The sequence below is a fragment of the Amblyomma americanum genome, chromosome 3 (assembly GCF_052857255.1).
Source record: "Amblyomma americanum isolate KBUSLIRL-KWMA chromosome 3, ASM5285725v1, whole genome shotgun sequence".
NCBI classification, from domain to species: domain Eukaryota; kingdom Metazoa; phylum Arthropoda; class Arachnida; order Ixodida; family Ixodidae; genus Amblyomma; species Amblyomma americanum.
Genome location: NC_135499.1, coordinates 177,232,860 through 177,246,823, shown reverse-complemented (window position 1 = coordinate 177,246,823; position 13,964 = coordinate 177,232,860). Strand labels below are relative to the sequence as shown.

General features: G+C 49.1%; 1 protein-coding gene and 1 pseudogene across 2 annotated transcripts in view; both read left to right on the top strand.

Annotated features, from left to right (window-relative positions):
* Positions 1-13,964, top strand: part of LOC144124278 (uncharacterized) — a 138,991-nt gene that overhangs the window by 52,144 nt on the left and 72,883 nt on the right. The window lies entirely within an intron of this gene.
* LOC144123495 (neprilysin-11-like) lies at positions 252-3,539 on the top strand (annotated as a pseudogene). The gene is made up of 2 exons (XR_013313106.1): positions 252-298; positions 1,411-3,539. The product of XR_013313106.1 is annotated as a neprilysin-11-like (transcript).

Below are 13,964 nucleotides of genomic sequence, written 5' to 3'. Positions count from 1 at the left end.
CACACAAAGCGAGCAAGCGAGGGGAAGGCCTCAGGGTGCCTGCCCCAACAGCCAGCAGATATAAATGGCGAACGTAAGGAGATATCGGGCTGAAATTTAAATGCCCAGCTATAAACAACTGCAGCTGAAGCTTGATCGAACAGTCTTCATCTTCAGTTTCACTATCTTCGTGTAGGCCCTTCTCGTGAAAGCGCATGCTCGCGAGCGCGCACTAAGAGGAAGAGGTAGAAGAAGCCCTTCTATAGGAACGGCACCGGCAGAAGCTTCGGGAAGCTCCGCTGAACCGCATCACTGACAAGTAAGCGAATCCATCGGACTCGTTTTCTGGCAGCTGCTGCCCCGAAAGATAGGCACTCGCCTCCACCTTTAGGAAAGTTAAGCGCTAGGGGTAACGTACAGCACAGCGCAATGTCAACGCCGCTGAAACTATACCTAACGTCATCTGGGTTACTTTCTCTCTCAGCGTTCGCCCGTCTGCGTCGTTTTCGCTACGCGTCAAACACTTTCTCGCACAGCCCTTCCCGTTTATCGACCCGTAAGCTTTGTCAGGACTTCGGAACTGAGTGAAATAGAGGGCACACTCTGTGTGTTTATAACGAATGCTTCAAGCTGCTTGTCTGTTTCTTGCCGCAATTAGCGCACTTAATCTGAAATAACACTCTGGGGAGTTTAGTCCTCAGCATACCTGCTCGAAGCCCGCGCGAGGTTGCTTTTTGTGACGTGTAATAGGATAGTCTATTTTAGTAGTCGGAAGCATTCGGAACAAAATAGCGGAAACGGGGGCGATGAACGACTGAAGGCGACGCACAGAGATGCTCAGAATATAAGCCATCGCGTGGATGTAGCCTTGTGTTATGGTTCACCGCCTGTTGGTTTGCATGTCGAGCACAATAAAATCTTGCCTGCATAGATATTCGCCGATTCTTATCCCATAAAGTCTTAAGGCCATGGTCGACGCAAACGGCAGCCTCGGGGGATTAAACGCGGCGCCTCTTGAAGTGTGAAAAGTAGACCGACAGCCCCAGCGTGCAAAAGGAAGAAGCAAAACAAACAATCAGTGCTGTGCTGCTTTATGTGGCGGATGTCTCAATTTACAGCGGATCAATCACAATATACAAGACAGAGGCCATAGGAGCGTGCATTCCATCCTGGTTCATATGTGGATGAAAGTGCGTCACAGTCTTCAGGCGTGCTGTGTAGTTGCTGAGGGGTGCAGTAACAACACTTCATCTTGGCTTCCCTTAAACGTTGGAAGGTCTTGTTAAGATCTCATTAAACTGTTAGCACGCTTCGTCCAAAGCTCCCATGCTGAAGACGCAGTCTTGAGATAAGCTAATACGCTAGTGGTAACTAAGCTAGCGCAGCAAGTGCATTAACTCTACATAGTTATTCTGCCTCCTTTCGTTAAAGGGAGCATTATGGCCGGCGGCGACGTTCCCCCACCAACCGTCAAGACCAGCGCGGAAGACGGCAGCACCATCGCCAACTACCTTATAGTTTTCTGCGGCCTGTTGTTAATAGGGGTCCTCATATCTCTCCTTATCTACGGAGAGCATATCCAGATGTCCATCCGCAAAGCCGAGAAATATCGACGTTGCGACGCCGCAGACTGCGACCGCGTCGTGAAGATGATGTCTCTCGGTCCCGTGAGCACTGACCTTCCATGTCGGGACTTCTACTCGTACGTGTGCAGCCCCTGGGCTACGGCCAACCCTATGGGAATAAATGTGTCCTGGTTGGCCAGCCAAGGGTACATCGACCACCTGGAAATGGACATGAAGAAGCGTGACCCAAACGCCACGACCCAAACGGTGGTAGACATGTCCTCATCACTTACCACTCCTGCCTGCAGTCGGTCAAGAGGGACCTCGCTTCGGAGATGAAGGCAGTCTTCGACAAATTTCACATCGGCAACTGGCCAAAGTTCACTTATTCGGACGCCGAATCGTACGACGTCTTCAAAGAGCTCATTGATTTGGACATGAAGTGGGGAATGCAGGTCGTGTTCTTCTTCGAGAACGCCTTGCTTGATGAATACACAGGAGGACGCAGACTCTCGATACAACCGTCACCATTTGTATGCCCTTATGTGCCAGGATCAAACAAGAGCCTCGAAGGTTTGTACGAGGAGTATGTCAGAGAAGTCTTTAAGTTGTTCTCATACCAGGACAATGCCGCGGCTCAAGAGGTTGTTGGCACCCACGTTGCCCTCTGTCAAGCCTCGATAGCCTCGGGGCACGATTACAAGGTGCATACTTTGCAAGAAATTGTTGCCGGAACTCGTGCTCTGGGATTATCTGAGAGTCAGTGGAACACAGCTCTCGAGCCTATGGGAACTATTAACCGGAAGACTGTATATCACACGAAGTTGCAGTACATCAAGGAAGCACTCAGGCATTTGCTGAAGACAATGCACCCTGAAAGTGCAATGAGGTTCTTTGGCTTTTCGATACTGACACAAATGGCAGGACATCAAGAGGTGTTTCAAAAAGTAAGGGATGCGTACTATTACTTTGACCATCCACTGGCACGCAGCCCCGTTCAAGCACACAGCTGCATGGCCTTCATCTTCACTCACTTCATGAACGCTTGGAACCTCTACGTGCTCTCAGTGGAGAATGCGAACAAGAACTCCGCTAAAGACGTGGGCCACCTAGTTGCTTCCATAAAGAACTCCATGATACGCAGAGTGCGGAACTCTCGGTGGATGGACGAGTTGTCCAAGTCCAGGACGTTGGAAAAGCTGAAAAGGACAACTGTCGTCCCGCCCGTGCTCGGCTCGTACCTGAAGACCTTCAACCTGTCGGAGAGATACGCGAACCTTCCCGCACTGTCACCCGCGGACTACTACGGCAATCAGCTCCTGATTCGCGCCAACGACGCCCAGTACAACGTACGCGGCACGAAGGGGCATCTTGGGGAAGCCAATTTTGCCATGGCAGGAGGCGACATAAACCATCTCACGAACACTGTTCACGTTTACGCCGGCCTTCTGCGGCTGCCATTCTACTCCGCCGAATTTCCGCTGGCGATCAGATACGGCGGCTTGGGCACTGTCACGGCTCGGTTGTTAGCGGAACTCCTTATTGGCAACAATGTGAAGAAAGATGCCGTCGGCTCGACAAAGAACTGGTGGACCGGACCCGTGTACCAAGAGTACAAAAGGAGGGTCACGTGCTTTGCACAGCAGGCCAAGCGCGACGCTGCGTTCGGGGAAGAAGTGGATTTCCTGCCGTACTACCTCGGTGCTAGGATAGCGCTGGACGCTTTGCATTATGCCATGGTTGACCGTAAAAGCCGCATCTTGTTACCCGGCATCGAGCTCAGTGATCAACAGCTTTTCTTCACCTCCTTCTGCCACATGATGTGCGCCAGTGTTGAGGTTGAAGGAAAGCCGATGCTCCCAGAAAAGGCGCTTAGGCGTTGCAACGGCGCCGTCATGAACATGCGCGAGTTCGGCAGAGCCTTCCGTTGTAACAGGACCGACGTCGATCCGGAGGCAAATCTCAACCCTGCGCACAAATGCCTTCTTTACTGAATACAGCGTTCTAGAACGAGTGCTTGCTGTGGCTCGCCGTCCTGGTTTGTGCTCAGGTTTTATATTTGCAGAAGTGATTATAATGCTGCTGTTCTATTGAAAACGAGTGTTCCGGAGCTTCGGTCCACACTTTTTAAACTTGTCGCTGTGCTTTTTGCAATATTTGTGCAGTGTGTGCGCCGCGTGAGTGCAGTCAATCACGTAGCTTGAATCATTATGCCATAAGTGTTTGAAAACGCTCGATCAGCTTTCTTTAGTGTCTCAAGCTAGCCGCATTGGGCATATGTGCTCGCTAATCCCTTACACAGCAGCTGCTGATTCACGGCAGGCATCGTTTCAGTGCTCTATTTGCCGCATGACAGTCTATAAAGTTACGTATGGATATATCTCCGTTGCTCGGAGCGAGGTCTGTCAAGGATTTGTTCCATTGTTTAGCCGTAGATCTATCATCAGTCTGCGCTGGAAAGTTTGCAAAGATGCCCTGAAGCAGCGAAGGTCATCATGCTGAACAAAGTTGGAGTTGATAGACAAGCTTACTTTTCGAATGTTGAAACTGCCCACGCTAAAACGCCAGAAGAAACGTTCCTCTTCAAATAGCTTCGAGCGATAAGAATGCAGTCGAATAGCTAAAGCTAAATTGAAACCAGCATTAATGAGCAGGTTGGCCGACACAGACAGCGCGGTATGCTGCCATACCAGGGCATCTGCGGTTTACTACCTCCAGAAGGCCGTCCGCTAAATGCTGCGCGGTGAATGAGGCCATACATGTATACGATTAATGATGATTCTCGTATAATACCTGCAATTTCCTGCTGCCGATCGATCATTTGCTTTTGCGACATACGTCATCGATACCAACCTGTATTATGATGCAGCTCCGACAAAGCAAAAAACTGTGTTCGAGCTCAAATTTTCAGGTCCTTGTCTGACTTAAGAGTTCTCCGCACCGCGAAAGAAATCGGGTAGTTGCCGTTGTCACGTCTAAAAACTAATGAATTCCATATTTTGGTAAGGGCAATAGTAGCATTTTTTTCCTACAATTTCATTTATAGCGTTGTCTCGCGCACCAGTCTTCATCGGCAGTCCAGTTTTTTTTTATCCTCCTCACCGATCACCCCGCGCGTGTAGTGGCAGGAATTCATTTCCCGATCGCAGAGCGAATTACACAGGACAAAGTTGAAGCGTAAATAGAAGTAAATCTAACGCGATGTTTTCCGATTGCTTTTCTCCTCGTTATTGTTAGCCGCCTTCCCGAAGGTATTCGGGCAATTAACCGTACTCTCGCTATTTTACACCGGCAGTTAGCAATACCTAAAATAAGGACAATGGTTGTACCTTTCTAATAAAGGTGATTGCATCTATTTATAGCTTTGGCTCTCTATAGCAAGTGTTTCACCTCAGCTATTCTTCAGGTATAAAAAAACAAGAAGACTTTTTAAGTTAGAAGAGCGTTTTTCTAGGCATAGCATTGTCAGTGGTGTGGCATACCACAATACAGCTCATCATCATCATCAGCCAGACCACGCCCACTGCAGGGAAGGAAAAGGCCTCTCCCATATGCCTCCAATTAACTATGTGCTGTGCCAGCTGCGGCCACCCTATCCCGCAAACTTCTACAGCCGAGACGTGTAAACTAGTAGGCTGGTTAACTAAAAATGAAATGAACAGTCAAATTTTCAGCTCATTACTTTTAATCTTCTTAATTTTTCACAGAGAGGCATGTAGCCCACCGTAAGTAATGTCCATATCAGTTTTTAGAATTTCGAAAGCGCGGTTACCCCCGGGGCTGTGGCCCACAAATTTTGGCTGTTTCGACGAGTTAAGTGCACTGGAGGGATCGCTTTGTCTGCAAGCTTTTCGGGAGCGCATGTAATTTGGAGCGATGCTCTCTTTAGGCTGGCGCGCTACGCCCTGACAATCCTATGCCCGAAAAAGTGCTCTTCTAACTCGAAAACTCCTGTATTTAAAAATTTCAGAACATCTTAGGTGAAACACCCGTTATGATCCTCAGTATACACTCGCCAAGGCCCTCCCATCTAGTAAATGAAATAATTATTCGCTGCAGTCGCGAGCAATATGAGAGGAAACGAAGTTTGAGCATTTATTTAATGATTACTTTATAATTAAGCGTGACAAGCACAGTGTTTTTTTTGTTTTCTGAGTAGTTTTCCTCTTAGTGTATTGTAACCAAAAGTCGTTCTCAAGTTTAGTTGAGAAATGACCCGCAAATCCGTAGTTTCGTGCAAAACTTCTGTTCCCACTTAAGTTCCTGACAGCTGTACCTGCAATTACATCAGTGAACGAAGGACTAAAGAGAAAAGTCGCTGATAACCGATTTCAGATCTCTTGTCACTGCGTTGGATAAGTGCTCGCAGCCTGATAACTTCACTCTTGCTTGTGATTCATATATCCAAATCTTTTCATCTAAGTAGTGAAAAAGCCTAATCAAGCCAAGACGCTGGCATATCCTGCGATGACGTCACGATCAAGTGGAGAAGCTGTTTGAAGAGGACCACCCTCAATTACAGCGCCTGCTCTGCACTCGGCGCTAAAGCCACAGAAGCCGCAAGCTCAAACGCCATCAATGGACGTTCTTAAAGGGAAAAACGCCCTTAATACAAACAGCTCCCCTGTACGGTCGACAAGAAGTCATTTTTGCGCAGCTGAGACCTCGTTATTTCCTCCCTCTTCTCAAACCACCCCTCTCTCTCTCTCTGTTTCCCAAGCTCCGTCCTTCGCCAGCTCAGTGCAGAGCCAAGGCGGAACCAGCGGCCGATGCCTCTCTCCGCTGCCCCCTGACCCGCCGAGTAACGTTTAGAAATGGCGGCAATTATTTAGCACGTTTTCCCGCGGCGCAAGAGGTCAATTAAAAAGGTGAGCTTTTCGACGCGCCGTGTGTCTCGCCTCGCATCGCCCATTTTCATCACGGCCCCGGGGGCGGCAGCGGGTAACGAGCCGCTGTCCCGCCTTCCGAATGCCTATCGGCATCGCCATCGCCACCGCCGCACCATGCAGCTCGTGGAGGTGCCCACCCCTCGTCTTTCTCGGCTCCGCATCGCAAACTGCGCTCGTCACAACCACCCTGCTGGCTTCTCTCGCTAGGCTGGGCTTGGCTTAGCTTGGCTCGTTATACCCCGTGCTTCTTTTCTGCAAGCACCCCTTGCGCTTGTTGCTTCACCTTCGGCAAGACCCGGCGGCGTCTTGAACAATTCCACCCCCCCCCCTCCCCACTACAACTCACCTTCAGCATCCCACGACCTTCGTGCTCTTATATTTTTTAAATATATATTTCCCTTCGCGCACCGCATTGTTTCATCGGTTCGTTAAGATAGCCGTGTAAAGTATGAGAGGTCGGCCTGCGGGCTGGGCGGCTCAGTACTTCGTTATCTGCCCATTTACTGATGCCCGTTTTATTGCTGTCTGGGTCGTGCCATCCGACAACGGCGGTTCTATACGTTTGCGAGTATTGAGGCGCTTTTCATCTGCATTTCATTTTTTAGTTTCCAGTTTTTTCATAGCGCGTCGAAACTCAATTGCATTTGCCGACCCGACTGAGGCGAGCGCCTTTGAACAGCGCCGAAGCTGTGCTAAGGGCGCACTTTGCACCGCCCCACCCCGTCTTTCATGATCGGGCGCTGCTCACTCGGTGCGTGAATCTCCGCACCTCCGATGAGACTTGTCGACAGTTTAATCGCCCGGTTCGCGGCTGCTCGGCTGATAGTGTAGCTTCGGCTCGTGCCGAACTACGCTGCGCCAAGGCGGGCAGCCCTTTGGTGGGTGCCGAGCTCCGGCAGCGCGCGTCATGTCTAATGTGAGCCTCTTCTAACAGATGACCGTTGAAGTCGGCCTCTAAAAGATTTTTTCTTTACTTTTATGCAGGATACGTGCTGTCGCCGTGCTAAACTATGGGGAACTTGCGCTGAAGTTTGCGGTGCCGATTGCAGCGCCATGACACACTGCCTAGCGAGGAGAGCAAGCAGTTTTGGGTAGCACTCTTAGTACTTTTCCGCGCCACCTTCAGGCGCTTATTGGCTGAGCCTCCGCGCTCTGTCGAAGGCGCACGTGCCGTGCTCTCGAGTTTGCAGCGGCCCAAGCGGCTGACAATTTTAAGCAGTTTTGAGACACCGAATGGAGCAATTGCAGTGCCACCTTGGCAGCGCAGGTTCCCCATAGTTTCGTGTGTGAAATAAGTCCGACGCTTCGCAGTGGGTCGGCAGAAAAGGAATAGTCCGCGAGAGGTTCAGATTTCCACACGGGAAACGCTCAAGCTCTGCGGGAAAAATCACTCTCTCCAAGTGGTGGGCATACAGAAACGCACATCGCACGCGCGCTTATCTATGAGTAGTGGGCGCCAGCAGCTAGTAATGAGCTGTCATATTTTATTCCCACGTACGCTGGCCCTCGCAGCTCCTGTCCTCGCGGAAAAGCCTCAAGCCCGTGTGCGGCTATACGCATGCAGATGTCGGACGCCACGACGAAAGATGAAACGGCAGCTGCCGACTTGATGCATGCAATATCGAGGGCGGCACAGGATGGGGAACCGCCGGCGAGGAGCAGTATTAACCCGCCGGCACATACATCATTTGTTAGGAACGTAATTGCGACTGACGACCGGCGCAGGGCGGTCACGGTGGTGGGAAGTGAGGGGGGGGGGGGGGGGGGGGGGGGACTTGCTGCTATGCATGCCGGTGCCATGCTGGCCCCGGCATGCGTGAGCCGGCTGCGGCGGAAACGATTCGTGGTCGGTGCGGGCCGGCTGATGGATGCCCGGCTGAGTGACCGACGTGCCACGATCATGGTGTGCGTGCGTGATGAGGGGAGTGATTCGGACGTGCAAGGCACGTGGTCGCAGCATGAGCTGCACATGCCAGCTACGTGGCCGACTCACTTCTCGTTCACGTGGGTTGCAACCATCCTGAAAGTTTGTGATTCTTAGAGTTTGTACTCATTTGAAGCCGTTAGGACTTCTTTTTCTGATTTTTCAAGCGATAGCTGTGCAGGGCAGCAAAGCTACAAAAGATAGCTAGTTGGTTGAGCTCCAAAGGTGGCTCGTTGCACAGCCAACTAGCCACCTTAGCAGCTGTGCTCAAGATGAGCTCAAGCTCATTGTGCGCATGATCCGCGTTTCATCTCTGTTTTGTTCACCGTTGTCTTAGCGCCAAAGTACAGCGCACCCGGTACATTCAAGATGCGTAGCAGACTTTCATCACTGTAAACGCGGCCTCATAGTCGGGACTGGAGTCGGTACAGCTGTTGTCTAACTGTAACTTATTTGCCCCGGAGAAAAACTAAAAGCTCGGTAACATTTGATGAACGTGTCAAGCAGCTTGAAGGATGAGAAGGGCAGGCACAACGAGAACAGTTAGGGTGCCTTCATTTACACATTTTCTTATAAAAATAGCAATGTACGAAACGAAGGACGGGTATTAAGGGAAAGGACATAGGTACTTAAGAGATCAAAATCAGTATTCGCAGAACAAAATGAACATTCGAGCCAAATGCAAGTTCCTGCCCCTCACTCCCACCGCCTCCTCCACTTTTTATACGATGTCTCGATAATGTCTCCGAAGCGCGACTTTTTGTCTTTGCCAGTCAGATAAGCTAGAACCTCAGCGGCACACGCTGTATCCTTCGCCTTGTTTATGAGTGCCTCTACGCCTTTTTTTTATCATTTTATGCTTCTAACTGGAAAGAACTGGCACTTCAGGATTACAAGTCGCCACGTCCATGCGTTTGTTTTAGCCTAACAAGCTAAGTCCTCATAAATGTCTCAGTTGTTCTGTGACGCGACCATTCGCCCTTTGAAATCTCTTTCTGTCAATGCAATTACGTGCCGCCAATGCGTGGAACGTTATAGATATATTTGATATTCATGCTGACGTGTGGTAGACGCGTTTCACTGCTGTTATTATTTTCTAAACTTTTTACCTGCTCTATCTTCTCTGCTTCTGTTGTAAAGGACTCAAAGAGGTGCCTATAGAGCCAAGGTAGCCCTCGCAACTTTTTGGCTCAGTCTTGCTCACCCAGTAGTGTTCGAAAATTTTCTGCCTCTTCACTCCCGTATATCTGCAACCACCATGATTTTTATATTTACGTTCTTTTTTGATATTTTGATATTTACGTTATAAAATCGTCCAAATTTGCAGCGTTATTAACAACAATACAGAATCCATTAATCTGATAAAAAAGAATTTGTCATATCTGGGAAGGAGAATAAGCAGTTTATATTCACTCTGCCTTGGTCAGTCCCCCCCCATTTTTTCCAGCATTGTCTTCCTAATGGCAATAATTGTTAAAAGCTATAATCTGTCCCGCTTCCAACGTACAGATCTCCCGGTGACAGGTCGCAATATCACACTACACTTTTGTCTCATGCGGCTGTCTCAGACGACTGCTCTTTCGTGAATGAAAGCACCAAACCTTCTCTCCTTCCAGCTTGGAGGGACTGAAAACCTCCTATTTGAGTCCGTTTCCAGTTGACAGAACCCGCTTGTATGTCGCGCCTGATTTTGCTATTCGCTTCTTTTAAAGCAACTCGTGCCACCTTCTCTTTTTGTTTTCGGAAAGGGGGAGGGGAGAGGGAGGCAATAAAATCTGTCACACAAATTGCACTCATCTCGTGCATTCATTTTCATTGAAACTGCCTCATTAGGCGCCACCCTAGCGACGTTCTCCGAAGACTTTCTCACTTTCTTTCATTACATTTGCAATATCTTCTTTCCTTCCGCGAAGACAATGTAACGCTTTAGGACTTGTACACACGCATTTAGAAAGACAGTGCATTTAGCCGCATGCTGTTTTATCGAAGAGGCAGAATGAGGCAAAAGAGCCAACAAGAAAGCGAACGTTGTCCCGCGAAAACACCGTGCTTTATGCCTGTGCCGCGAATAAATTGTCCCCGCCCGTCGCCGTCGTCTCGTGCTAATTACCCGAGCGCCGCCCATCGGCGTCGACCGCGTCGCCATACGGAAGACGCAGCGACCCCCGCGCTGTTGCTGCTGCTGCTGCCGCCGCGCCGAGTGACGGCAGCGCCCCCTCGGCGCCCCACTGCCGCATTCTGCTACTGCCGTCGCGGCGTGCTTGGCGAGCCAGTGACGTGCAAATGACTTTCTTTATGAGAGCACCCCGTCGAACCGCACGCATTTGAGCACAAAGGCCGACGCAACGGCGGCTATTTATGGGGAACGAGGCTTACGCGTTTCGCGGCCGCGTCGCAGTCCATTTCCGTGTACAAGCTTCCATTCCTGCGGTTGTACGCGCTGCCTGACGCTCTCTTTGTTACCTGCCATTGTTCGCCGTGTGTTCTTGTAAATGGTTCGTTAGCGGCCATGCAGCCGAGGGGCTGTGTCGCCACAAGGCACCTGCCGCGCTTAACGGCGACGAATGGGCGCTTGCTGCCCCCCCCCCCCCTTTCCCTCTCTTTTCCTTCCTCTGTGCACGTCTCTCTCTCGCTGCTGCCTTTCTCGGTTCCTGTCTGACCTATTGTTCTCATTTTGGTTTGGGTGTTTTGTCATCGCCACTCACAGGACGTGTCGTGATAGACACTTGGCCATTCAATCCCGGTCCTAATAAGATCACGCATACGCTGCAGCCGGTGCTTACGCTATACTATGAGACTGCTGCCTCACTGCAGCCACAATGCAGCTCATAACATACGTGCGCAGCGCCTCAGTACAGCTTTATCAAGAGAAATAAAGCTATTCACTCTCTCTCTTCTTTTTCACTTTTCTTTCACTCTGTTCTTTATTTCGTTCCATCATTTTTGTCGCTACTTGTTGGATGAGATAAATGACGAGCATAAACTAGAAAAGGCGTTTTCGATAGTCCTCTCCACGGAGAAAAGTGTTCCGCGGCATTCGTATTCAAGGGAGATTCATAGTCCAGAAACAGCGAGCTATTTGCCCTTGTACCAGCCACTATTAAGGAGATTTCTTTATTATATTGTACTTCGTAGGCCATAAGAAGGAATGCGTTGAAGGTGAATTTGACAAGAAGCCGTAAGTCTCAAGTTTAATTTTCGAGCCAAAGAAAAGTTTTTCTCTCTCTTTAACTTTCTTTCTTTTCCCTAAGGAAAAGAAAAGTGAAATTGGCGAACAGGTTGCAGAGCAAGAGATCTTTTTTTTTTTAAATGTAAGCCAACTACGAACTGAATCTTTAGGTACTTCACAATGTCCTAAGCAAGAAAAATATGAGAGAGAGAGAAAGGTCTCCCTGGCATGCATGCGCACGTAAAGGCTCCCTCACTAGTACGAATGGGGACAAGGCCAAATTGGTGACTTAACCGCCAGCTGACATCTTCAGTGGAACGAAGCGAACAAGACGACAGTGAAAAGTAATCGCTATAACTTTTCTTTCCTGGGTTCTGGGGTTTTACGACCGCACTTCAATAGCAACCATGTGGTGTGCTTTCAGTAGAAAGCGTTGGCGGGGTCACTTACAGTTGTTGAGCACGCTTCGAAAAATTCATGAGGGGTGGCCCTTAAAAGGAGGTGTAGGGAGTTTTTGAGTAACCTGCCCCAACTCCGTACGCGTAATTTACGCGAGGCACCAATCGTCCTGACAGGCAGGCGCTTAGTAAGCTTTCGCCATATATTAGGAACCCTTTGGCCTTTTCCACCATTTGGTTCTTCTCTAAATACTTTTCAGTAATAGTTTCTCTTGGAGGCAAACATACACGCAGCTATTTTTGTTCAGAAGAGTCGCGCCTTTCTTTCCGTCTCTATGACGCGAAAATTTGCGCTCAGTGCAGGCGTTTGAAGAAAGCTAAGAGAGAGAGAGAGAGGTTATGAAATAAAACCCATAATTTAGCTAGCTCCGACTTCATTTAACGTGAATGGAAACGACTGTTCGTCACAAGTTATGTGTTGGAATTTTACTTCATAATGTGACACCTAATAAAAAAGAATTCCACATGGAGAGTTTAACATGTAGCGAACTAAAATTATGAACTGAAATGATGAAAAATGACACATATAAAAGTATTTAATGAACCAAAGTAGCAGTTGATACGGAGCAGCTTACGATAATAATTTTTTTACGTTTTGAGCACTTTCCAAGATGTCCGCCAATATTTATTTAATGCAGTATACGTTACGCACTGTATGCAGTTTGCAGTTCAGTCAAACTTCGCGCAATTCATACAGCAAGAAAAAGAGATCAAGATAATGTAGATACCTATTATAAAGTCGGTTTTAGTTGTTTTTTGTGCAGTATAGCTATAAAAATAGGAGGGGGCATTTAAGCTCCCCCTTAAGGGTATGATGCGATAGCGTCAATGGGTTAGTACCCATGTATGCGCAAATTTTCATTCTCTACTATACATTCAAAGAACGCTGGGAGCTTTCACACGACTCCTGGTGCAGTGTTGCGGCGGTTAAGCGATGCGTCACTCCCCTGCGATGGCAGGTGCTGCCACTGGTGGGGCATGTGAGACCCCGGTCACTCTTCCCGAGCGACCTCTCGCGACCAGTCATTAATTTAACTGCCACCGGCCACGGTGAGCAGTTTGCCCACAATGCGGTGGGCAGGTTATGATGGCGCCACAAAATCACGTGACCTAGCTGTCCCACCTGCTCCCTAGGTTGGTTGTCTGGGAATATTTCGTGGATTTCTCACTCATGGGCAAAGACGCACCACGAAGCCGACGACGACACAAATGCACCGCTACGTTTTAGAATTCGAGTACGAGAAATCCCGAAATCATAACCATGTCATTGGTACTGTGGTTGCAACAGATATATCCAAGGCACATGACAGCATTCTTCACAAGGCTGTTCTGGAATCTCAGCACTATATGGCTTGAATGGGCATTCCTTTGCAGTTTTGTCTCGCTAGTCATACTTCTCTTTCACAACGAACGTTCGCCATTCGTGCTGTGGTCACTTTGCTTCTTTACTTCTTTATTAGTGTCGTAGCTACTTCACTTCCAATCGCGGGGTTCCCCAAGGCTCAGTTTTAGCTCTCACCCTATTTAATATTGCGTTCATACCTGTTATGCACAGCCCCCCCTTCCGGCTAACGTTCGTGTCTTAGCTCGTACAGACAACAACGCTTCGTGGTCTACCGATATATATGAACCAGGAGCAGCAGCAGCTCAGGAGCAGCAAGACTCCTTGCAAGCATCCCTCAGTCTCCACCATACTTTAGTAGCTAACACCAGTCTATTTCACAGCCTCTCCAAAACCTGCTATGCACACATGTGTAATAGAACTGACCGGCGCATCTTCAAAGCCACTCCACTCGTGCTGGCTGTTGTAAATCAATCACGTCCGCAAGCGCATCTTACCTGCATTCCTGGACTTCACGTCGATAACTCGCGAACCGACACGGCTTGCTAATCAGCTGCTCGCAAGAGTGCTACGAACTCACTTGGCCTCATGCGTCGCACAGCTCAACGATTTGGGGATGCCCGCTCGGAAACCGCTCG